Source organism: Siphateles boraxobius, unplaced genomic scaffold (assembly GCF_051911475.1).
Source record: "Siphateles boraxobius isolate OS27281-9 unplaced genomic scaffold, OSU_SipBor_1 13, whole genome shotgun sequence".
NCBI lineage: Eukaryota > Metazoa > Chordata > Actinopteri > Cypriniformes > Leuciscidae > Siphateles > Siphateles boraxobius.
The window spans coordinates 13,303,639-13,321,769 of NW_027508733.1; the positions used below are offsets into that span (position 1 = coordinate 13,303,639).

The 18,131-nt window shown below is 47.8% G+C and overlaps 1 protein-coding gene across 1 annotated transcript in view; it reads left to right on the plus strand.

Moving 5' to 3' along the window:
• The first annotated feature begins 225 nt into the window (after positions 1-225).
• The window catches only part of LOC143736335 (uncharacterized), a 34,801-nt gene continuing 16,895 nt past the window's right edge, over positions 226-18,131 (plus strand). The window contains exon 1 of the mRNA XM_077227075.1: positions 226-566. The gene's annotated coding sequence lies outside the window, so the exon portion shown is untranslated. The remainder of the gene's footprint in view (positions 567-18,131) is intronic.

Consider the following 18,131-nt stretch of genomic DNA (forward strand, 5'->3'; position numbering starts at 1 on the left):
GGTTATGCAATGTAATTATTTTTTTAACTATTATAAAAAACATCTGTATTAAAGAAAAAATGATTGATAAACACGAATGGAATTAAATAACAAGTACTTTGGGTGTCTTGATCATTATATTTGTTTTCATATAAAATGAAACATAACTTAAATTACATCCAGTTTATTAGCAACACTGTGCACGGGCGTGAATCCTCTGATATCCATCTTTGATCTCACAGGTGTCAGATCCATTGCGAGAAGAGAGATCGTCCATCTTGCCTGCACTTTTTTCACTCCTCCCCTCACTGCAGCCGCCTACTCTCGACTACATTTCAGGCGAGGCAAGGCGCATCTCAAACAAGCCTGTTGCTGGTTTTGTGGTTCTGTTTAAAAACTACATCCTGTTATATCGTGCGACCATACGTACATTCGCGAGATATCGTGTGTCCTCGTGACTTCAGCTGTCAGTCATGGCCGCAGCCGCAACAAATCCGGATCTGGTAGGTATTGAAGGACGGCGGAACACGGATCCGACACGCAGTGGAGCCGATCCGCAGCCGTTCTGCAATTGGTGGAAATCCGGGGTAACTCTCTGACACTACTACAACTGCATCTATTACTCTTGAACACGAGTTTATCCGGAAGCGACACTCAGACCGAACCGATGACGTTTTCACACAAACCGAGGCCTCGTTTGTCATTAGTCACGTGATTTTCACGTTAACAACACAAGTCTCGAATCGCGGCTCCATCTGGCACACCCATTTTTTCTCGACACAAGCTGCGACGCGCCCAGATAGCAAAATTTGTCTGGCTCACCTCTGGGCCTCATCCTTGCTTCAATTCTGGCCCAGTTCTGGCTTGGTCCTCGGCCCAAAATGGTCCAACATACTGACAACGGACTCAAACAACTTCCTCTGGCCTAGATGTGGCCCACACCCTGTAAAATGACTCTTATTTATTGATATGGCCCAGGCACTGTAAGAAAGATCTGGCTGAGAGTCGGGTGGGTCCCCAGCCCAGATGTGGCCCAGAAACGTCTATGGTTACGTATGTAACCCTCGTTCCCTGGGTAGGGAACGGAGACGTTACGTCGGATGACGACGAATGGGGTTTCGCTTAGAAAGCCTATCAACTTTGAGTATTACAAAACGAGCCAATGGCAAAGAAATGCCATGGGTCTGCGAAATTTGCATGACGTAACTCCGCCCCACATCGTGGGTATAAAAGGAGGAAGTCCGGCAACATGCAGATATGTTTCTTCGCTGAGGAGCCAAGACTGAGCTCAGGCGATCCCCGCGGTACAGCGGAAAGTGGCAGGCAGACATAACGTCTCCGTTCCCTACTCAGGGAACGAGGGTTACATATGTAACCATAGACGTTCCCTTTCGTTGTCACTCCGAGTTGACCCGAAGGATGCATATGGAGAACACTGGGGTGTCCAGCCGCAGGTGGAATATTTCAACCCCAGGGGTGGCAAGGTGGCTTGCCAAGGGAAAGACACATGCTCAGAGAGGCTTACAGTGGAAATACACATGTGGGGGTCGCTCAGAGGAGGGACCATGCACACGGGAGGCACCTAGCCGACACGCAGGCAATAGACACTGGCGCCGACGTCAGGAGTGCTGGAGGAGCTCAGGGCTTTCGGGAAAACTCACCTGAGGAGAAAATCGCACGTATCCAGTCCGTGGAGTGGAATGGCGAGCAAGCGAAGACACCTGAGCGGGTCCGGTACTAGCTGGTTGAAGCGAGTACATGAGAGGACACAGGCTCCACTCGGAGATTATAGAATCTGGCGAATGTGTTAGGTGTCGCCCAGCCTGCAGCTCTGCAGATGTCTGTTAGCGAGGCGCCATGCGCTAGAGCCCAAGAGGATGCCACACTCCGGGTGGAGTGGGCCGTCACACCAAGGGGGCACGGTCGACCTTGCTGCTGGTATGCCAAAGCAATGGCGTCCACTATCCAGTGAGACAGCCTTTGCTTGGAGAGAGCCTTTCCCTTCAGCTTCCCACCATAACAGACAAAGAGCTGGTCTGAGGTCCTAAAACACTGCGTCCTGTCTACATAGGCGCGGAGAGCCAAGGCTGGGTCTGCCTCCTCCGGGGGCAGCGCTTGCAGGTTCACCACCTGGTCCCGAAAGGGAGTGGTACACTCTTAACCCGAATTAGTTGACTTTACTCGCAAATCGCGTGGAAACCCGTTGCCTTAACATGTTTAGTTTCAGCTTGTGTAAAAACTAAAGTGGTATGAGTTGTATTAACATGGAACCCTTAGTTTTTACACAAGCTGAAACTAAACATGTTGAGTTGTATTAACATGGAACCTTTAGTTTTTACACAAGCTGAAACTAAACATGTTGAGTTGTATTAACATGGAACCTTTAGTTTTTACACAAGCTGAAACTAAACATGTTGAGTTGTATTAACATGGAACCCTAACTTTTTACACAAGCTGAAACTAAACATGTTGAGTTGTATTAACATGGAACCCTAACTTTTTACACAAGCTGAAACTAAACATGTTGAGTTGTATTAACATGGAACCTTAAGTTTAGTATTTATATTTATTAGTAGTGTGTTCTCAAAATCATTAGATAAAACTAGCTATTATGACTGGTTATTGCTACTCATCATTTAACACAATTACTGTATTTTCCACTAATTTAATTAGCTTTTGATTTTTAAAACAAAAATATGTTATAAAACATTTTCAATTAAATTGGATGGATGGAAAAAAAGAAACACCTCTTAATGCTTCCATGCATTTTATTTTATTTTTAAATGGCAAAACACAGCCAAACATCAACAATCAAAACATCAATTATCCAATCTAAAATGATGAATCTTAAAAAGGTCATTTCAGATCATTGAAACAATTGTGTGTGGGTGTTGTATGTGTTTGTGTGTGTGTGGGTGTTGTCCGTGTCTGTGTTGTTTGTGTGTGTGGGTGTTGTCCGTGTCTGTTGCCTTGTGTGTGTGTGGGTGTTGTTTGTGTGTGTGGGTGTTGTCCGTGTGTGTTGCCCGTGTCTGTGTTGCCGTGTGTGTGGGTGTTGTCCGTGTGTGTTGCCCGTGTCTGTGTTGCAGTGTGTGTGGGTGTTGTCCGTGTGTGTTGCCCGTGTCTGTGTTGCCGTGTGTGTGGGTGTTGCCCGTGTCTGTGTTGCCGTGTGTGTTGGTGTTGTCCGTGTGCGTTGCCCGTGTCTGTGTTGCCGTGTGTGTGGGTGTTGTCCGTGTGTGTTGCCCGTGTCTGTGTTGCAGTGTGTGTGGGTGTTGTCCGTGTGTGTTGCCCGTGTCCGTGTTGCCGTGTGTGTGGGTGTTGTCCGTGTGTGTTGCCCGTGTCTGTGTTGCAGTGTGTGTGGGTGTTGTCCGTGTGTGTTGCCCGTGTCTGTGTTGCCGTGTGTGTGGGTGTTGTCCGTGTGTGTTGTCCGTGTGTGTTGCCCGTGTGTGTTGCAGTGTGTGTGGGTGTTGTCCGTGTGTGTTGCCCGTGTCTGTGTTGCCGTGTGTGTTGTCCGTGTCTGTTGCCTTGTGTGTGTGTGGGTGTTGTTTGTGTGTTTGTCCGTGTTGTTTGTGTGTGTGGGTGTTGTCCGTGTGTGTTGCCCGTGTCTGTGTTGCCGTGTGTGTGGGTGTTGCCCGTGTCTGTGTTGCCGTGTGTGTTGGTGTTGTCCGTGTGCGTTGCCCGTGTCTGTGTTGCCGTGTGTGTGGGTGTTGTCCGTGTGTGTTGCCCGTGTCTGTGTTGCAGTGTGTGTGGGTGTTGTCCGTGTGTGTTGCCCGTGTCCGTGTTGCCGTGTGTGTGGGTGTTGTCCGTGTGTGTTGCCCGTGTCTGTGTTGCAGTGTGTGTGGGTGTTGTCCGTGTGTGTTGCCCGTGTCTGTGTTGCCGTGTGTGTGGGTGTTGTCCGTGTGTGTTGTCCGTGTGTGTTGTCCGTGTGTGTTGCCCGTGTGTGTTGCAGTGTGTGTGGGTGTTGTCCGTGTGTGTTGCCCGTGTCTGTGTTGCCGTGTGTGTTGTCCGTGTCTGTTGCCTTGTGTGTGTGTGGGTGTTGTTTGTGTGTTTGTCCGTGTTGTTTGTGTGTGTGGGTGTTGTCCGTGTGTGTTGCCCGTGTCTGTGTTGCCGTGTGTGTGGGTGTTGTCCGTGTGTGTTGCAGTTTGTGTGGGTGTTGTCCGTGTGTGTTGCCCGTGTCTGTGTTGCCGTGTGTGTGGGTGTTGTCCGTGTGTGTTGTCCGTGTGTGTTGTCCGTGTGTGTTGCCCGTGTGTGTTGCCCGTGTGTGTTGCCCGTGTGTGTTGTCCGTGTGTGTTGCCCGTGTGTGGGTGTTGTCCGTGTGTGTTGCCCGTGTCTGTGTTGCCGTGTGTGTGGGTGTTGTCCGTGTGTGTTGCCCGTGTCTGTGTTGCCGTGTGTGTGTGGGTGTTGTCCGTGTGTGTTGTCCGTGTCTGTTGCCTTGTGTGTGTGTGGGTGTTGTTTGTGTGTTTGTCCGTGTTGTTTGTGTGTGTGGGTGTTGTCCGTGTGTGTTGCCCGTGTCTGTGTTGCCGTGTGTGTGGGTGTTGTCCGTGTGTGTTGCCCGTGTCTGTGTTGCAGTGTGTGTGGGTGTTGTCCGTGTGTGTTGCCCGTGTCTGTGTTGCCATGTGTGTGGGTGTTGTCCGTGTGTGTTGTCCGTGTGTGTTGCCCGTGTGTGTTGCCCGTGTGTGTTGCCCGTGTGTGTTGCCCGTGTGTGTTGCCCGTGTGTGTTGCCCGTGTGTGTTGCAGTGTGTGTGGGTGTTGTCCGTGTGTGTTGCCCGTGTCCGTGTTGCCGTGTGTGTGGGTGTTGTCCGTGTGTGTTGCAGTGTGTGTGGGTGTTGTCCGTGTGTGTTGCCCGTGTCTGTGTTGCCGTGTGTGTGGGTGTTGTCCGTGTGTGTTGCCCGTGTGTGTTGCCCGTGTGTGTTGCAGTGTGTGTGGGTGTTGTCCGTGTGTGTTGCCCGTGTCTGTGTTGCCGTGTGTGTGGGTGTTGTCCGTGTGTGTTGCAGTGTGTGTGGGTGTTGTCCGTGTGTGTTGCCCGTGTCTGTGTTGCCGTGTGTGTTGTCCGTGTCTGTTGCCTTGTGTGTGTGTGGGTGTTGTTTGTGTGTTTTTCCGTGTTGTTTGTGTGTGTGGGTGTTGTCCGTGTGTGTTGCCCGTGTCTGTGTTGCCGTGTGTGTGGGTGTTGTCCGTGTGTGTTGCCCGTGTCTGTGTTGCCGTGTGTGTGGGTGTTGTCCGTGTGTCTTGTACGTGTGTGTTGTCCGTGTGTGTTGCCCGTGTGTGTTGCCCGTGTGTGGGTGTTGTCCGTGTGTGTTGCCCGTGTGTGGGTGTTGTCCGTGTGTGTTGCCCGTGTCTGTGTTGCCGTGTGTGTTGCAGTGTGTGTGGGTGTTGTCCGTGTGTGTTGCCCGTGTCTGTGTTGCCGTGTGTGTGTGGGTGTTGTCCGTGTGTGTTGTCCGTGTCTGTTGCCTTGTGTGTGTGTGGGTGTTGTTTGTGTGTTTGTCCGTGTGGGTGTTGTCCGTGTGTGTTGCCCGTGTCTGTGTTGCCGTGTGTGTGGGTGTTGTCCGTGTGTGTTGCCCGTGTCTGTGTTGCCGTGTGTGTGGGTGTTGTCCGTGTGTGTTGTCCGTGTGTGTTGTCCGTGTGTGTTGCCCGTGTGTGTTGCCCGTGTGTGTTGTCCGTGTGTGTTGCCCGTGTGTGTTGCCCGTGTGTGTTGCCCGTGTGTGTTGCCCGTGTGTGTTGCCCGTGTCTGTGTTGCCGTGTGTGTGGGTTTGGTCCGTGTGTGTTGCCCGTGTCTGTGTTGCCGTGTGTGTGGGTGTTGTCCGTGTGTGGGTGTTGTATGCGTCACAAATTTACAAGATAAAACCATAGATGTCCCCTGAGTGGTAAATCCATAAACAAAATAAAATTTACCAGAAACACCCACTCAAATGTACAAGAAAACCCAAACAAACAGGATCCGTTTCATCAGCCTAAATGAAGGGAGGACAGAGCATGAACCAACAGACTATCATATCAGAACAATCTACATAGACTGGTGAAGAACTGGAAAAATAATGTCTTAGGCCTATGTCTTTCTGCTACAACTCCTCTCAGTTTTAATTTTCACACAAGTCACATCCTTCAGCATGATTCCTACAGCATTTAAGTGTGTGTCAGTGTTGTTTGTGTGTGTGGGTGTTGTACGTGTGTGTCTGCATTTTACGTGTTTCTGTTCGTCCGCTAGTATTACAGAAAATAAAAAGGTTTACCCCACAGGTAAGAAAGTATTTTACAAGTGTGGCAAAAAGAAAAATGTTGTCAACAGCTTCTTACAGTAGACTTGACCTCTCTTTTTACATTGCGAGCTGATTTTTCAAAGTCTGTATCTTTGGCTTTAGGTCAGTGTGGCCTAACAATAGCAATACCTGTTGGATGAACTGAAATGTGAGCTTCATGGTCTTGGGGTAGTTAAGATGGAGTGCATACATGAGTCCAAACAGAATGCACATTGCTTTTGGCAGATCTTGAATGTTCTCCATTACAACTTCTCCCTCAATGATGATTTTCAACGAGGCTGGACTGAGATGCTGGGAAGACGTGAGCACAGCACCTTCACGCTCAATAAGAAGTATCCCAACGTCAAGGTCACGAAAATAATCATCATCATCAGATTCCTAAATAAAGAATAACAGAAGAGCACAATCATTACATTATATTTCTCATTTGAAAAACAACTTTAATCAATATAAGAGTGTCATGGTGAAAAATAAATAATGGTAAAAATTATAAGAAAGCAAGAGCTTACTTACAAAGCCTGCTTTGAAGAAGTTTGTGGGGTTGTCCCCAAGAATGATAGGAAGCCCTCTGAGCACTTGTGTCCGGATCGCAGTTGGCTCTGTAGTCTTTTGAGAATTAAACACAGTACAACAAGTTAGCTAGCTAAAATAAAAAACAAATAATGATCTATAAGAAAGCTTAAAAAAACAAGCAATGTTTTGATTGAATTATACAACTAGTAGAGTAGCATTGTGATATGATGTTTATACAAAACCTGAGAATTGAATTATACAACTAGTAGAGTAGCATTGTGATATGATGTTTATACAAAACCTGAGAAAAACAACGCCAAGTACAGAATGTGTATGGACTTACATTGGTCTGGTGTGAAATCTGTGTCAACAACTGTCCAACATTCCCTCTCTTGGAATGAAATAACTCGAGGAGACGAGGACTGTGCCGGTCGATGTTCTCATAGAACTCCTGTTTGAGGTTCTTGCCCACAATCCTGTTGAACTCCATGAACACCTGAAAAATACAGAGAACAAAAAAAATGAACTTAGATGAACTGAACTATACAAGGCAGCTAAGCCATCTGCAAAGTAGTGCTGAAAAACATCATGAATGTTCTTTTTATATGATTTGCAATGTTGATGAAAAACATCATGCCCCAAATTAAAAATACCAATGTTTTCCTTAAAGAGGACAAGAGAAATATACATCTAGACACAATATATAATAATAGAAAGATAGTTATTTGTTATTTTCTCTTTCTTAAACATACTTGATCTTCAGTGAAAAGGGCAGGCCAGCGTTTCACCATCGTGCTTATGGCGGGTTCCGACTCCACTACCTCTTTTCTTCTCAGAGAAAAGGTCTGATCCATCTTCTGTTTCACAAGAGGTCCATTTGGTGTTCTCTTCTGCATTTCATCAACCAAGTCTTTACAGGCCCCCTCCAATGCTGCCTGATCAAATCCATCTGGAAAGTTGGGCAAGTAGTTGATTTCACCTTTGTTTGCCTTCTTGATGCGCTTGTTAGCTGGTTGTCCTGCTGAATGCCTTCCCCGCTTACCTGAATTTACTGAAACATCAAGGCATCCTGATTGCCTACGCTTTGTTCGATAATTACCCATTTTATGCTTAAGGCTATTTTTCCAACCACAATAGCGAGTGGTTGAGCCTCGCTCCTGGAGACAAGGGTGCTTGTTTATCAGTGCTGCTGCAACACTTTCGAACTGAGCAGCAGTTGGGTATGCTGTGTAGCTATACATGCTCTCTGCCAATCTTTCAAGTATCTCGTGTTTTAGTTCTTTTGATACTTTAAGGTATGTACCCTCACTCATAAACAGCAGATCTGCTTGCCTAAGTCTATACTCTACATCCACAGACATGGTAGGGATATCAAAAAATTCTGGCTACTGTTTCTGTCGCTCCTGAGATGAGTGTGAGAGTATGTCTGTATCTGCTGTACTGGGTGTGTCACTGAAGACTTCATCAGATGAGACAGGTAACAGCTCAAGGACAGGCATGACTTTAACTGTTGGTTTTTCTGGAAGTTCTTCAGTATCTGTCAGATTGCATAGTTCATTATTGAATTCAGGGTCTTGGTATTGGAGACTGAAGTTATAATGAAGTCCCAGTGATTCTTTAAGCTTGCTTATCAAATCTTCGACTGTAGAGGGCCTTGTGGTTAGGATGACTTTTCTTATATCCGCCTCTGTTAGAATGACCCTCAAGGTCATCTTCTGGTTTGCAGTCATCTTGGGAATAGAAACAATAATTAGGTCATTAGAAATATAAATATCCAAAAGGCCATTCAATTGCTGAGCATAGAAAATAGTGACTGTCCCTTTAGATTAAAGTGGTAAATCCATTAAAAAAAAACTTATAATTCACAAGAAATCCCCACTTAAATGTATAAGAAAAACATTTACAAAAAAGTCACAAATTTAGGGAAAAAGAAAAACTTCTCAAAGACTGTATCATTATACATTTCAACATGAGCTCTAAAATAAGCTACAAAATGTTCCATTACAGCCTAGATTTATTGCAGAGATCACACTGTGGCTTCTTAACAAAGAATATAACGCCTGAGGGTCACTACCAAATTATCGCCATATCTGTACGCTGAAAGAGGGAAAACATCATTCAGCTCTTTCAGCTGCACCACACACAGAGAGGGGTTACTGCTGTCACAGATGAGTTCGAAAGATCTCAAATGCTCATGGTACCATGCAGTCATCTCATTGCAAACAAACAGGATCTCAGTGTTAAGTGCCACTATATGTTTGATCTGTCTAAATGAAGGGAGGCCAGCACATGAACCAACAGAGACTATCATGTCAGCACAATATCTAATTCCATCTACATAGACTGATGATGCAACAAGAACTGATGTAAGCTGAGGAACTCTCTGGCAGAAAACCTGTTGGACATTCTCAGGATAAGATGTGATCGATGCTGTAGTGACCTTGTCCATTTCAATTGAAGGCTTGAAAAATGAACTTGTGTCCAAATAGTAAGCCATCATTTTCTGATGCTTAACAGCCAATGTAAGAGCTACATTTTTGAAGTTGTGGGCATTACGAATGACCCGTTTGAAGAATTTGTGTTTTCCCTCAAACCGCATTGTCCAAACATCTGAAAGGGGACCAAATGCTTTGATCATCTCAGGGTAATGCTCAATATAGTGGTGTTTTGGCCGTAATCTAAAATTTGGGAAAGTTGTTTGCAACAAGTCTCTATGTTCTGACACTTTGCAGTCAAGGAAATGCACTGACTCTTCAGTGTGCTTTGTTGCGACAGCCAACTCAACAATGTCTTTTAGGAGCAGCAGAATGTTCCATGCATTGTCTCCTTCAGGGACTTTATGACCAATGATAAGTGGGAGCAGCCTGATTAGGGCCCAGTTCTCATGGCCATTGCCACCTATGGTACCTTTGGTAGAGAAGCCATGGGCAATTGGCTGAGGCTGGTCAGTTTTGTCATGAAAAGCATATTCAAAGGTTTTCATGGCATGGTTCAGTGTTTCTATGGTGAAATATTTCTTAGAAATCATGTCTGAAATGCAGAGGGATAACTCAACAGGAACAATGCCTTCCAAAAGGTCATGGAGGATGTCAGGGGGGTACCCACGGACAACATGAAAGTGCTCCAGGCCATCAGTCAATACACACCCTCCTTTCACACCATACTGTTTTGCCACAGTGGGATCATGCTTTACCTCCTGCACCTGCTGGTTGTGAGTGTCTATAGTGCGGTGTTCAAAAGCACCTGAATTTACCTCCTTGCCTTGCATCTCGCCTCTCGTCGCCATACAGAACCTGCAGAATCTGTCCACCATAAAGCTTTCGAAGAATCCTGCCAGAGAATGAGCAGCCAGGTTATCTGCAGCCACATATAAAACTGTACCTTTGACAGATTCTCCCAACTTCTCAACATATACACCATGTTGCTCCAAAGAAGCCAGATCATGAATGAGAGGGCGGAGAATTTTAGCGTAGCCAAATTCTTTTACATGAGAGGATTTACACAAAACAGCAAGCTGAATGGAGTGGAGTGTGGATCTGTATTTTGATGGCACATTAGCTATCACCCAATAAACTGCACTCATTTTGTGTTTCTTTCTCGATGTTCCTAAAGGATTGGACACTTCAAAATCATCTGTATAAAGTCCAACAGCAATTTTGAATTCCTCCCCTTTAAGGAGGACATTGTCATTACAGTACGAACCATCTCTGTATGAACTGTACTCATGTTGCACATGTTTTTTGGACGGGAAGAGCTTTGTCCAAAATATCTGCCCTATTCAACATCTTCTGTAGCATTGGATGCAAAGGAACATATACAGCACTAGATTTTTTTCCTCTTTCAATAATGTACTCCACTGGTTTAACCTCTGTGAAGTTTTTATTCACATATGCTGCTCTCCTTTTTGTTGTTGATAAGGGGCCATCCATGCCACAGAATTTCATGATCACATTGCCCTTTGCGGCAGCCCTTACTAACTCTTCCACAACTGAATCATCTACATCTGTCTGTTGTTTCAGAATGTCCTTGAGTGCATTATGCAGCAGTGGCTGGGATAGTTCACACATCTGTAACAGCTGTTGTATGACTTCTTGTACCGTACTTTCTGGAATGTGTAGGACTGTTTGCATCTTTAAAAAAAGAGCTGCTAGGTTGTGCTCCAGCTGTTTCTCTAGATCATTAAGATCTTCATTGGTAGAATCCTCACTGTCTTCTGATTCAAGGGTGTCATTTGGAGGCTCATGTTCTTCTTGGGGCATTTCATTAGTTACACTACTATAGACTATTTCTGGCCTAAACATCCTCCAGTTGTGTGTTCTGTGCTCCTTACTTCTGTGTGCATTAAATGTAGAATACACATTTGTGTGAAAGTTACAGCCATTATATGGGCACTGGACTCTGTGATTTACCTTTAAATGTGTACTGCGCAGGTGAGTGAGAAAAACTGCTTCTGTGCATGGTGCAGAAAAATCACATGACTGACAGTGAAAGGTTACTTGGGCAGTTTCACTCAGTTGTGCACCCTGGGTTTTCTGGTGAATCTTTGCTAAGTGGACCTTAAGTGCATTAATGGAGTTGAATGTGCACACACATTGTTGGTGTAAGCAGGGAAATGGGACAGTTCTACCATAGTTTCCGTGTTTTAAACGATAATGTTTTAAAAGGTAACCCCTTTTCTCACACATAAACTCACAGTACTTACACTTCCACAGCATCCTAACACCACAAGGATCTGTAAAAATAGAAAACAAGAAAACGTTTAGCTCAACGACTCAGTTTAACAATGTCACTGTTAAATACTATAAGGTAATAGAACCGAAATGACGCCTGTTTTACAGAGAAAACCAGCATGTGTCAGCTACGTGGTGTTTTGTCTTTGCACACCAGTGTGACGCGGCGGCGCTGCTGCTGCTAGCCTTCTCTGTAACTTTACATATGGATGTTTCCCATAGATTTACTGCACTCAAGCAGTAGTACACTTCATGTTAAACATAAATATATACTGATTTGATTACAGCAAAGACAACGTCGGCAGTATTGACGGCAAAAAAGGCTACAAAATATTCCGTTCTGTATGCACAGGTGCAATATTTGAAAATCGATAATTATTCATTATTATTTACACCACCACAGCGAGTGCTAATTTACACTCATTTGCCCCAACAGCGGTTGAATCGCTTTTCTATTGCGTAAAATGACATTTATATAAATGATGCAGTCGAGCAAACTCGCCGGTATGTGAGCAATCCTTAGACTGTTAACACTAAGCTAACTTTAACATTCAGATGACACTTTTTTGAGTAACTTAGTTAGCTAGTGTTAGCAATAAGCATGTATTAACACCATGCACAGGTTCAAACAGTAACATTAGACGGAAAAAAAAGTTGCGTCAACAAATTATCTGCAAGCTTTTGGGTATTAAAAATTCCCACAAATATAACTAGGCTACAATAGTTATTTTAAATACTAACCATTCCACTTGCAGTAATGTTGCTTCCTAGTCAGGGTACCGTCTGCTGCCGAGGCCTGTGCTCGTCCCGCCAGGTGTAGAGCCTCTTGGACGCACGTTAGACGCGCGGGTCTTTTCACGTGACCAGGCAGGTTTTTGAATTAGCCCCTCCCCTTCCTTATGAAACTAAACATACCAAGTTATCTCTACTAAACATGATTAGTGCAATTAATCTTTCAGCTAAATAGTACAAACAACTAATGTTGTTTAGTAATGATAGCAGGTTTTGACAAAACATAAAAGAATAAGTAATGATCACTCGTAAGTTTAATTAGAAACAAAATCTGGGTTTACAGTGTAGGAACCTTGGGGACATATCTGGGCCAGGGTCTCAGGATCATGTGAGAGAAAGCCGGCCCGAATTCCAGGCACGCTTCGTCGACGGAGAATGCGTGCAGGTCCCCTACCCTCTTGATGAAGACCAGTGCAACCAGGAGCGCTGTCTTCATTGACAGGAATTTAAGCACGACTGATTGCAGGGGCTCAAAGGGAGCACTCTTCAGGGCAGTTAGAACCACTGAGAGGTCCCAAGAGGGAACGAGAGGAGGACGAGGAGGATTCAGTCTCCTCGCTCCTCTCAGGAACCTGATGACCAGGTCGTGCTTCCCCACCGACTTACCTTCGACAAGGTCATGGTGTGCGGCAATAGCGCCAACATAGACCTTTAGGGTGGAGGGAGACAGCCTTCGCTCCAACCCCTGCTGAAGGAAGGAAAGCACAACGCTGATCGAGCATCTCCAGGGGTCTTCTCGGTGAGAAGAGCACCAGTCGACGAAGAGGTTCCACTTCAACGCATAGGCGTGTCTTGTGGACAACGCTCTAGCGGAAGTGATGGTAGCCACCACCGCTGGTGGTAGGGTACTCAAACCTGCCTCGAGCCGTCCAGGAGCCACACGTGGAGGCTCCAAAGATCGGGGCGAGGGTGCCACAGGGTGCCCCGTCCCTGAGAAAGAAGGTCCTTCCTCAGAGGAATGGGCAGGGGAGGTGCTGTCGCGAGGAGTACAAGTTCGGGGAACCAGGTCCGGTTGGGCCAATATGTCGCGACCAGAATGACCTGCTCCTCGTCCTCCCTGACCTTGCGCAAAGTCTGCGCAAGGAGGCTCACTGGGGGAAATGCATATTTGCGGCCCGGCGGCCAGCTGTGCGCCAGTGCATCCGTGCCGAGCGTGCCCTCGGACAGGAAAAAATACAGGGCACAATGGGTCGAGTCGTGAGAGGCAAAAAGATCTATCTGTGCGTCCCCAAACTGGTTCCAAATCAGCTGAACCGACTGGGGATGGAGTCGCCATTCTCCAGGGAGGGGCTGAAGCCGTGAGAGCTCGTCGGCTGCACAGTTCAGAGCTCCGGGAATGAAAATGGCTCGAAGCGACCTCAGATGCTTCTGACTCCATAGGAGGAGGTGGCAGGCGAGTTGTGACATACGGCGGGAGCGTAGACCACCTTGATGGTTAATGAACGCTACAGTATCGGTATTGTCTGATCGGACTAGTACGGGTTGACCCCTGAGCAACGCCCGGAAGCGGTGCAGGGCAAGGCGTACTGCCAACAACTCAAGGCAATTGACATGCCATAGCCGCTGGGGTCCTGTCCAGGAGCCCGCAGCAGCATGTCCATTTTACATGGCGCCCCAGCCCGTGGTGGAGGCATCTGTTGAGACAACAACATAACGGAAAGCTCGTTCCAGGGGGACAGCCGCCCTGAGAAAACTGAGGTTCGACCACAGGGTGAAGAACTGACGGCAGGTCGGAGTAACTGGTACTCGGAGCGTGCCTTGATGCCATGCCCACCTCGGGACTCGGTCGCAAAGCCAAAGCTGAAGCGGTCTCATATGAAGCAATCCGAGCGACGTGACAGCGGCTGCAGATGCCATATGCCCCAGGAGCCTCTGAAAAAGTTTCAGTGGAACCGCACTCTTGCCCTCGAATTGTCTCAGGCAAGTCAGCAGTGACTGTGCGCGCTCGCTCGTAAGCTGCGCGGACATGGCGACCGAGTCGATGTCCATACCGAGAGAAGAGATCCTCTGCACGGTGCAAAGTTTGCTCTTCTCCCAGTTGACCCGAAGGCCCAGACGAGCTAGGTGCCGGAGCACTAGGTCCCTGTGTTCGCAAACCTGATCTCGAGAGTGAGCTAGGATCAGCCAGTCGTCGATATAACTCAGGATGCGAACCCCGTGTTCCCGAACGGGAACAAAGGCAGCCTCGACGACCTTCGTGAAGATGCGAGGAGACAGGGTATGCCTGCGCCTCGAAAGCAAACTGTAGGAACGGTCTGTGTCGAGCAAGAATGGAGACATGAAAGTAGGCGTCCTTCAGGTCGATCGCTGCAAACCAATCCTGGGGCCGAACGCATTCGAAAACGCGTTTGGTGGTGAGCATCTTGAACGGCAGCCTGTGAAGGGAGCGGTTCAGCACTCGCAAGTCCTGGATTGGCCGTAACCCACCGATTTTCTTGGGGACAATGAAGTAGGGGCTGTGGAAGCCGGACCTCAACTCGGCTGGAGCGACAGTCTCGATTGCACCCTTCGCCAGCAGGGTGGCAATCTCTGCTCTCATGATGGGGGCATTGCCACCGACCAAAGTGGAGCGGACTCCCCTGAAGCGGGGAGGAGACCGTGCGAACTGAATCGCATAGCCGAGCCTGACGGTCCGCGCGATCCAACGGGACAGACGGGGAAGCTCTAACCAGGCTCCCAGGAACTGAACCAGCGAGATCATGCGAACCACAGGCCCCCCCCCCCGGAGGGGCAGCGAAGCAGAGTAACTGGCCCAGACGTGGACGGCATAGCGGCCCGGTGTGGGGGCACAGTTAGCAACCGCGCCCTGGCAAAGGGGGCCAGGGGATGACCAGGCTGGTCGTCCCGCGGGGGCCTGCTCTGCCAGGGGTCTGGCGACAGAGGGGGACAGGGGCGAAGCGGTCCGTGGACGGCACGCCGTGTCAACCACCTCCGGGACAGAGGGGGGCGAGGAGAGCATGGCTTGTAGGCGGCGCTCTGTGTCGCCTGAGAACTCTGTGGGCTCAGGGAAGAGAGGGTCGTTTCTGTCTTTAACCACTTCAGGGTGCTGCCCACCCGTGGGTGAGCAGCGGGGAGCGGAGAACAAAAGATTCTCCCCCGGCCCTCCACCGGGGGAAGGAGTGGTCCTGCTACCATCTCCTGAGAAATGACCATCATCCCTGAGCAGCCCGTCTCAGGAGCGCCGCTTGGCCCGGCGTTTAGCGGGGGGCAGGGCGGGAGAGGGCTGTGGCGCCTTCTTGCGGCTTCCTCCGCGACCGGCCCTGGGTGGAGGCTGCTGCGTGGTCCGGGCGGGAGGGGCGGGAGCCGCAGGAGGGCGCCCTCGGCGGGAAACAGGACGAGGCATCTGCCCGGCTGGCTGGGTGGAGGCAGCAGCGGGCCGGCGGGGCAGAATGTGTTTGATGGCCTCCGCCTGTTTCTGGGCAGTTGAAAACTGTTTGGCGAAGTCTTCAACCGCACCGCCGAAGAGGCCGGCCTGGGACAAGGGGGCGTTAAGCAGACGGGTCCGCTCCGCGTCCCGCATGTCAGCCAGGTTCAGCCACAGGTGTCTCTCCTGGACCACGGCTGTGGACATCACCAGACCCAGGGAGCGCGCGGTAACCTTCGTCGCCCGTAGAGCGAGGTCGGTAGCGGAGCGCAGCTCATCGAAGAGCCCTGGGTCTGTCCTACCCTCGTGCATGTCTCTGAGCATCTGGGCCTGGTAGACCTGCAGAATGGCCATAGCATGCAGTGAAGCAGCTGCCTGTCCCGCCGCTCTGTAAGACCACAGGGTCGACGAAAATCTACAGGCTTTGGATGGGTGCTTAGGCTCGCCCCGAGAAGAAGCACTCTGAGGACATAGTTGCATGGCAACAGAGCGTTCAACCGGGGGAAGCCCTGTGTACCCACGGGCAGCTGCATCATCGAGGGGAGGAAAGGCGGATGAGACCAGCGAGCGGTCCCGAGAAGACATGGGGGTCTTCCAGGACTTCGAAACACGCGGGCCACCAGAGGGTAGACCCGCGGGAATCAGCTGTTCACTAGCGGGCACCGCCATTGAAGAGGGAGGCTGGGGTCGCGGACACATAGTCGGCGCCTTGTTCCAGACCGTAACCCTCAGGTCACCCTGGCCACCAGCCGCAGGACGGGGGGTGGATGAGGGGACTCTCACTCTTGCGAGTTCACTGAGTCTCGACCGCAATGACGCGATGGTCATGTTCCCACAGAGAGAACATGACTCATCCACGAGCGCTGCTCTAGCATGATCAATGCCCAAACATACTAGACAACGCTCGTGCCCATCAGAGTCCGATACCAATCTGCCGCAACCAGAAGTACACGGGCGAGGCATCTTTAAAACGACGTGCCGCGTGTAAGCTCTTTTAGTGAGAGAAAACTCAAGTGTTGAAGCACCCGGGGAGACACGCACCGACTGGCAGACCACTGCAACAGATCAGCAGGAAGCACGCTCTCGCCGTAGATCGCCGTCACACCAACACTCGAGGTACTCGTTTGTGAAGCTGACAATTCAGAGATGGCTTGTGGAGAGAAGAATAAACTTGGCTCCGAAGCGAAAACATATCTGCATGTTGCCGGACTTCCTCCTTTTATACCCACGAGGTGGAGCGGAGTTACATCATGCAAATTCCACAGACCCATGGCATTTCTTTGCCATTGACTCGTTTTGTAATACTCGAAGTTGATAGGCTTTCTAAGCGAAACCCCATTCGCCGTCATCCGACGTAACTCGGAGTGACAACGAAAGGGAACTGGCACACAGTGAAACACAAATTCAACCATTTAAAAAGGGTTTTTATTATAAAATTAACAAATACACTTTAATATAAACATGTAATAACAATGAACAACATACACTTTATTAACAACACAATTTTTAAACCACAAAATAATAAGTCAATTATATTTTTTGTATATGATTAAAAGAAAAACATCATTCTCTTTCACACACAAAATCTCTTTCACTCTTTAACACTAAATAAATTCCTTTTTGCAAATGTCAAGTCACCATTAAATATATAGCCCTATATACAGGAATGACTGTTTCAAAGCAGCTTTACAGGGTTAAACAGGAAAATTATCAATGATGCAAACAGAGTTCAATTTGGCTGTAAAGCTGCTCTAAAAAGAAAATAGTGTCATTGTTCAGCTGAATTCAACTGTGTTGATTCAGTTCTGTTCAATAACTGAATAAAGTATATCAATTATAAAAAGAGTCCATTTTCATTATTAAGCAGCTCTGCAGAAAACAGTGATGTCATCGTCCAGCTCAATTCATTTCTCATATAATGGTGTCAACGCAGGCCGATCAGTAATATTAAGAATAAGTGTCCCTAACTAAGCAAGCCAGAGGCGACAGTGGCAAGAACCCAAACTCCATCAGTGACAGAATGAAGAAATACAAACCAGGCTCAGTCGGGGGACAGTTCTCCTCTAGCCAAACAGCGAACATGGTGTGTGTTATTCCAGGCTGCTTCACAAATCAGATTGTGGATTGATATCATTCAGAGTATTTTATTCAGCTCCTTTTGCTTGAAGATTGGAAAAGATTACACCAGATAAAAGAGTAGCAAAACTCGAGAGCATGTAGATGTGAATTTAGATGTGAATTTGAGAACTTGTACAATAAATATTTGTACTTATACAATAAAACTATTGTTAACTATTGGTTTTGTTACAAATATTTAACACAGCTCCAATGTGAAAACCTCTATTAGGCATTTGCAACTTCTCAAATCTGCCATTGCAATTTTTTTAATTGCCCCGCCTTTCTCTCACCGCCACTCAGTTTGCAAATGCACAAGTTAGTTACGCATCTAATATATTGCGAAAATAGTTGCAAAGTCAATGCGTGAAGATTTGAAATAGCAAT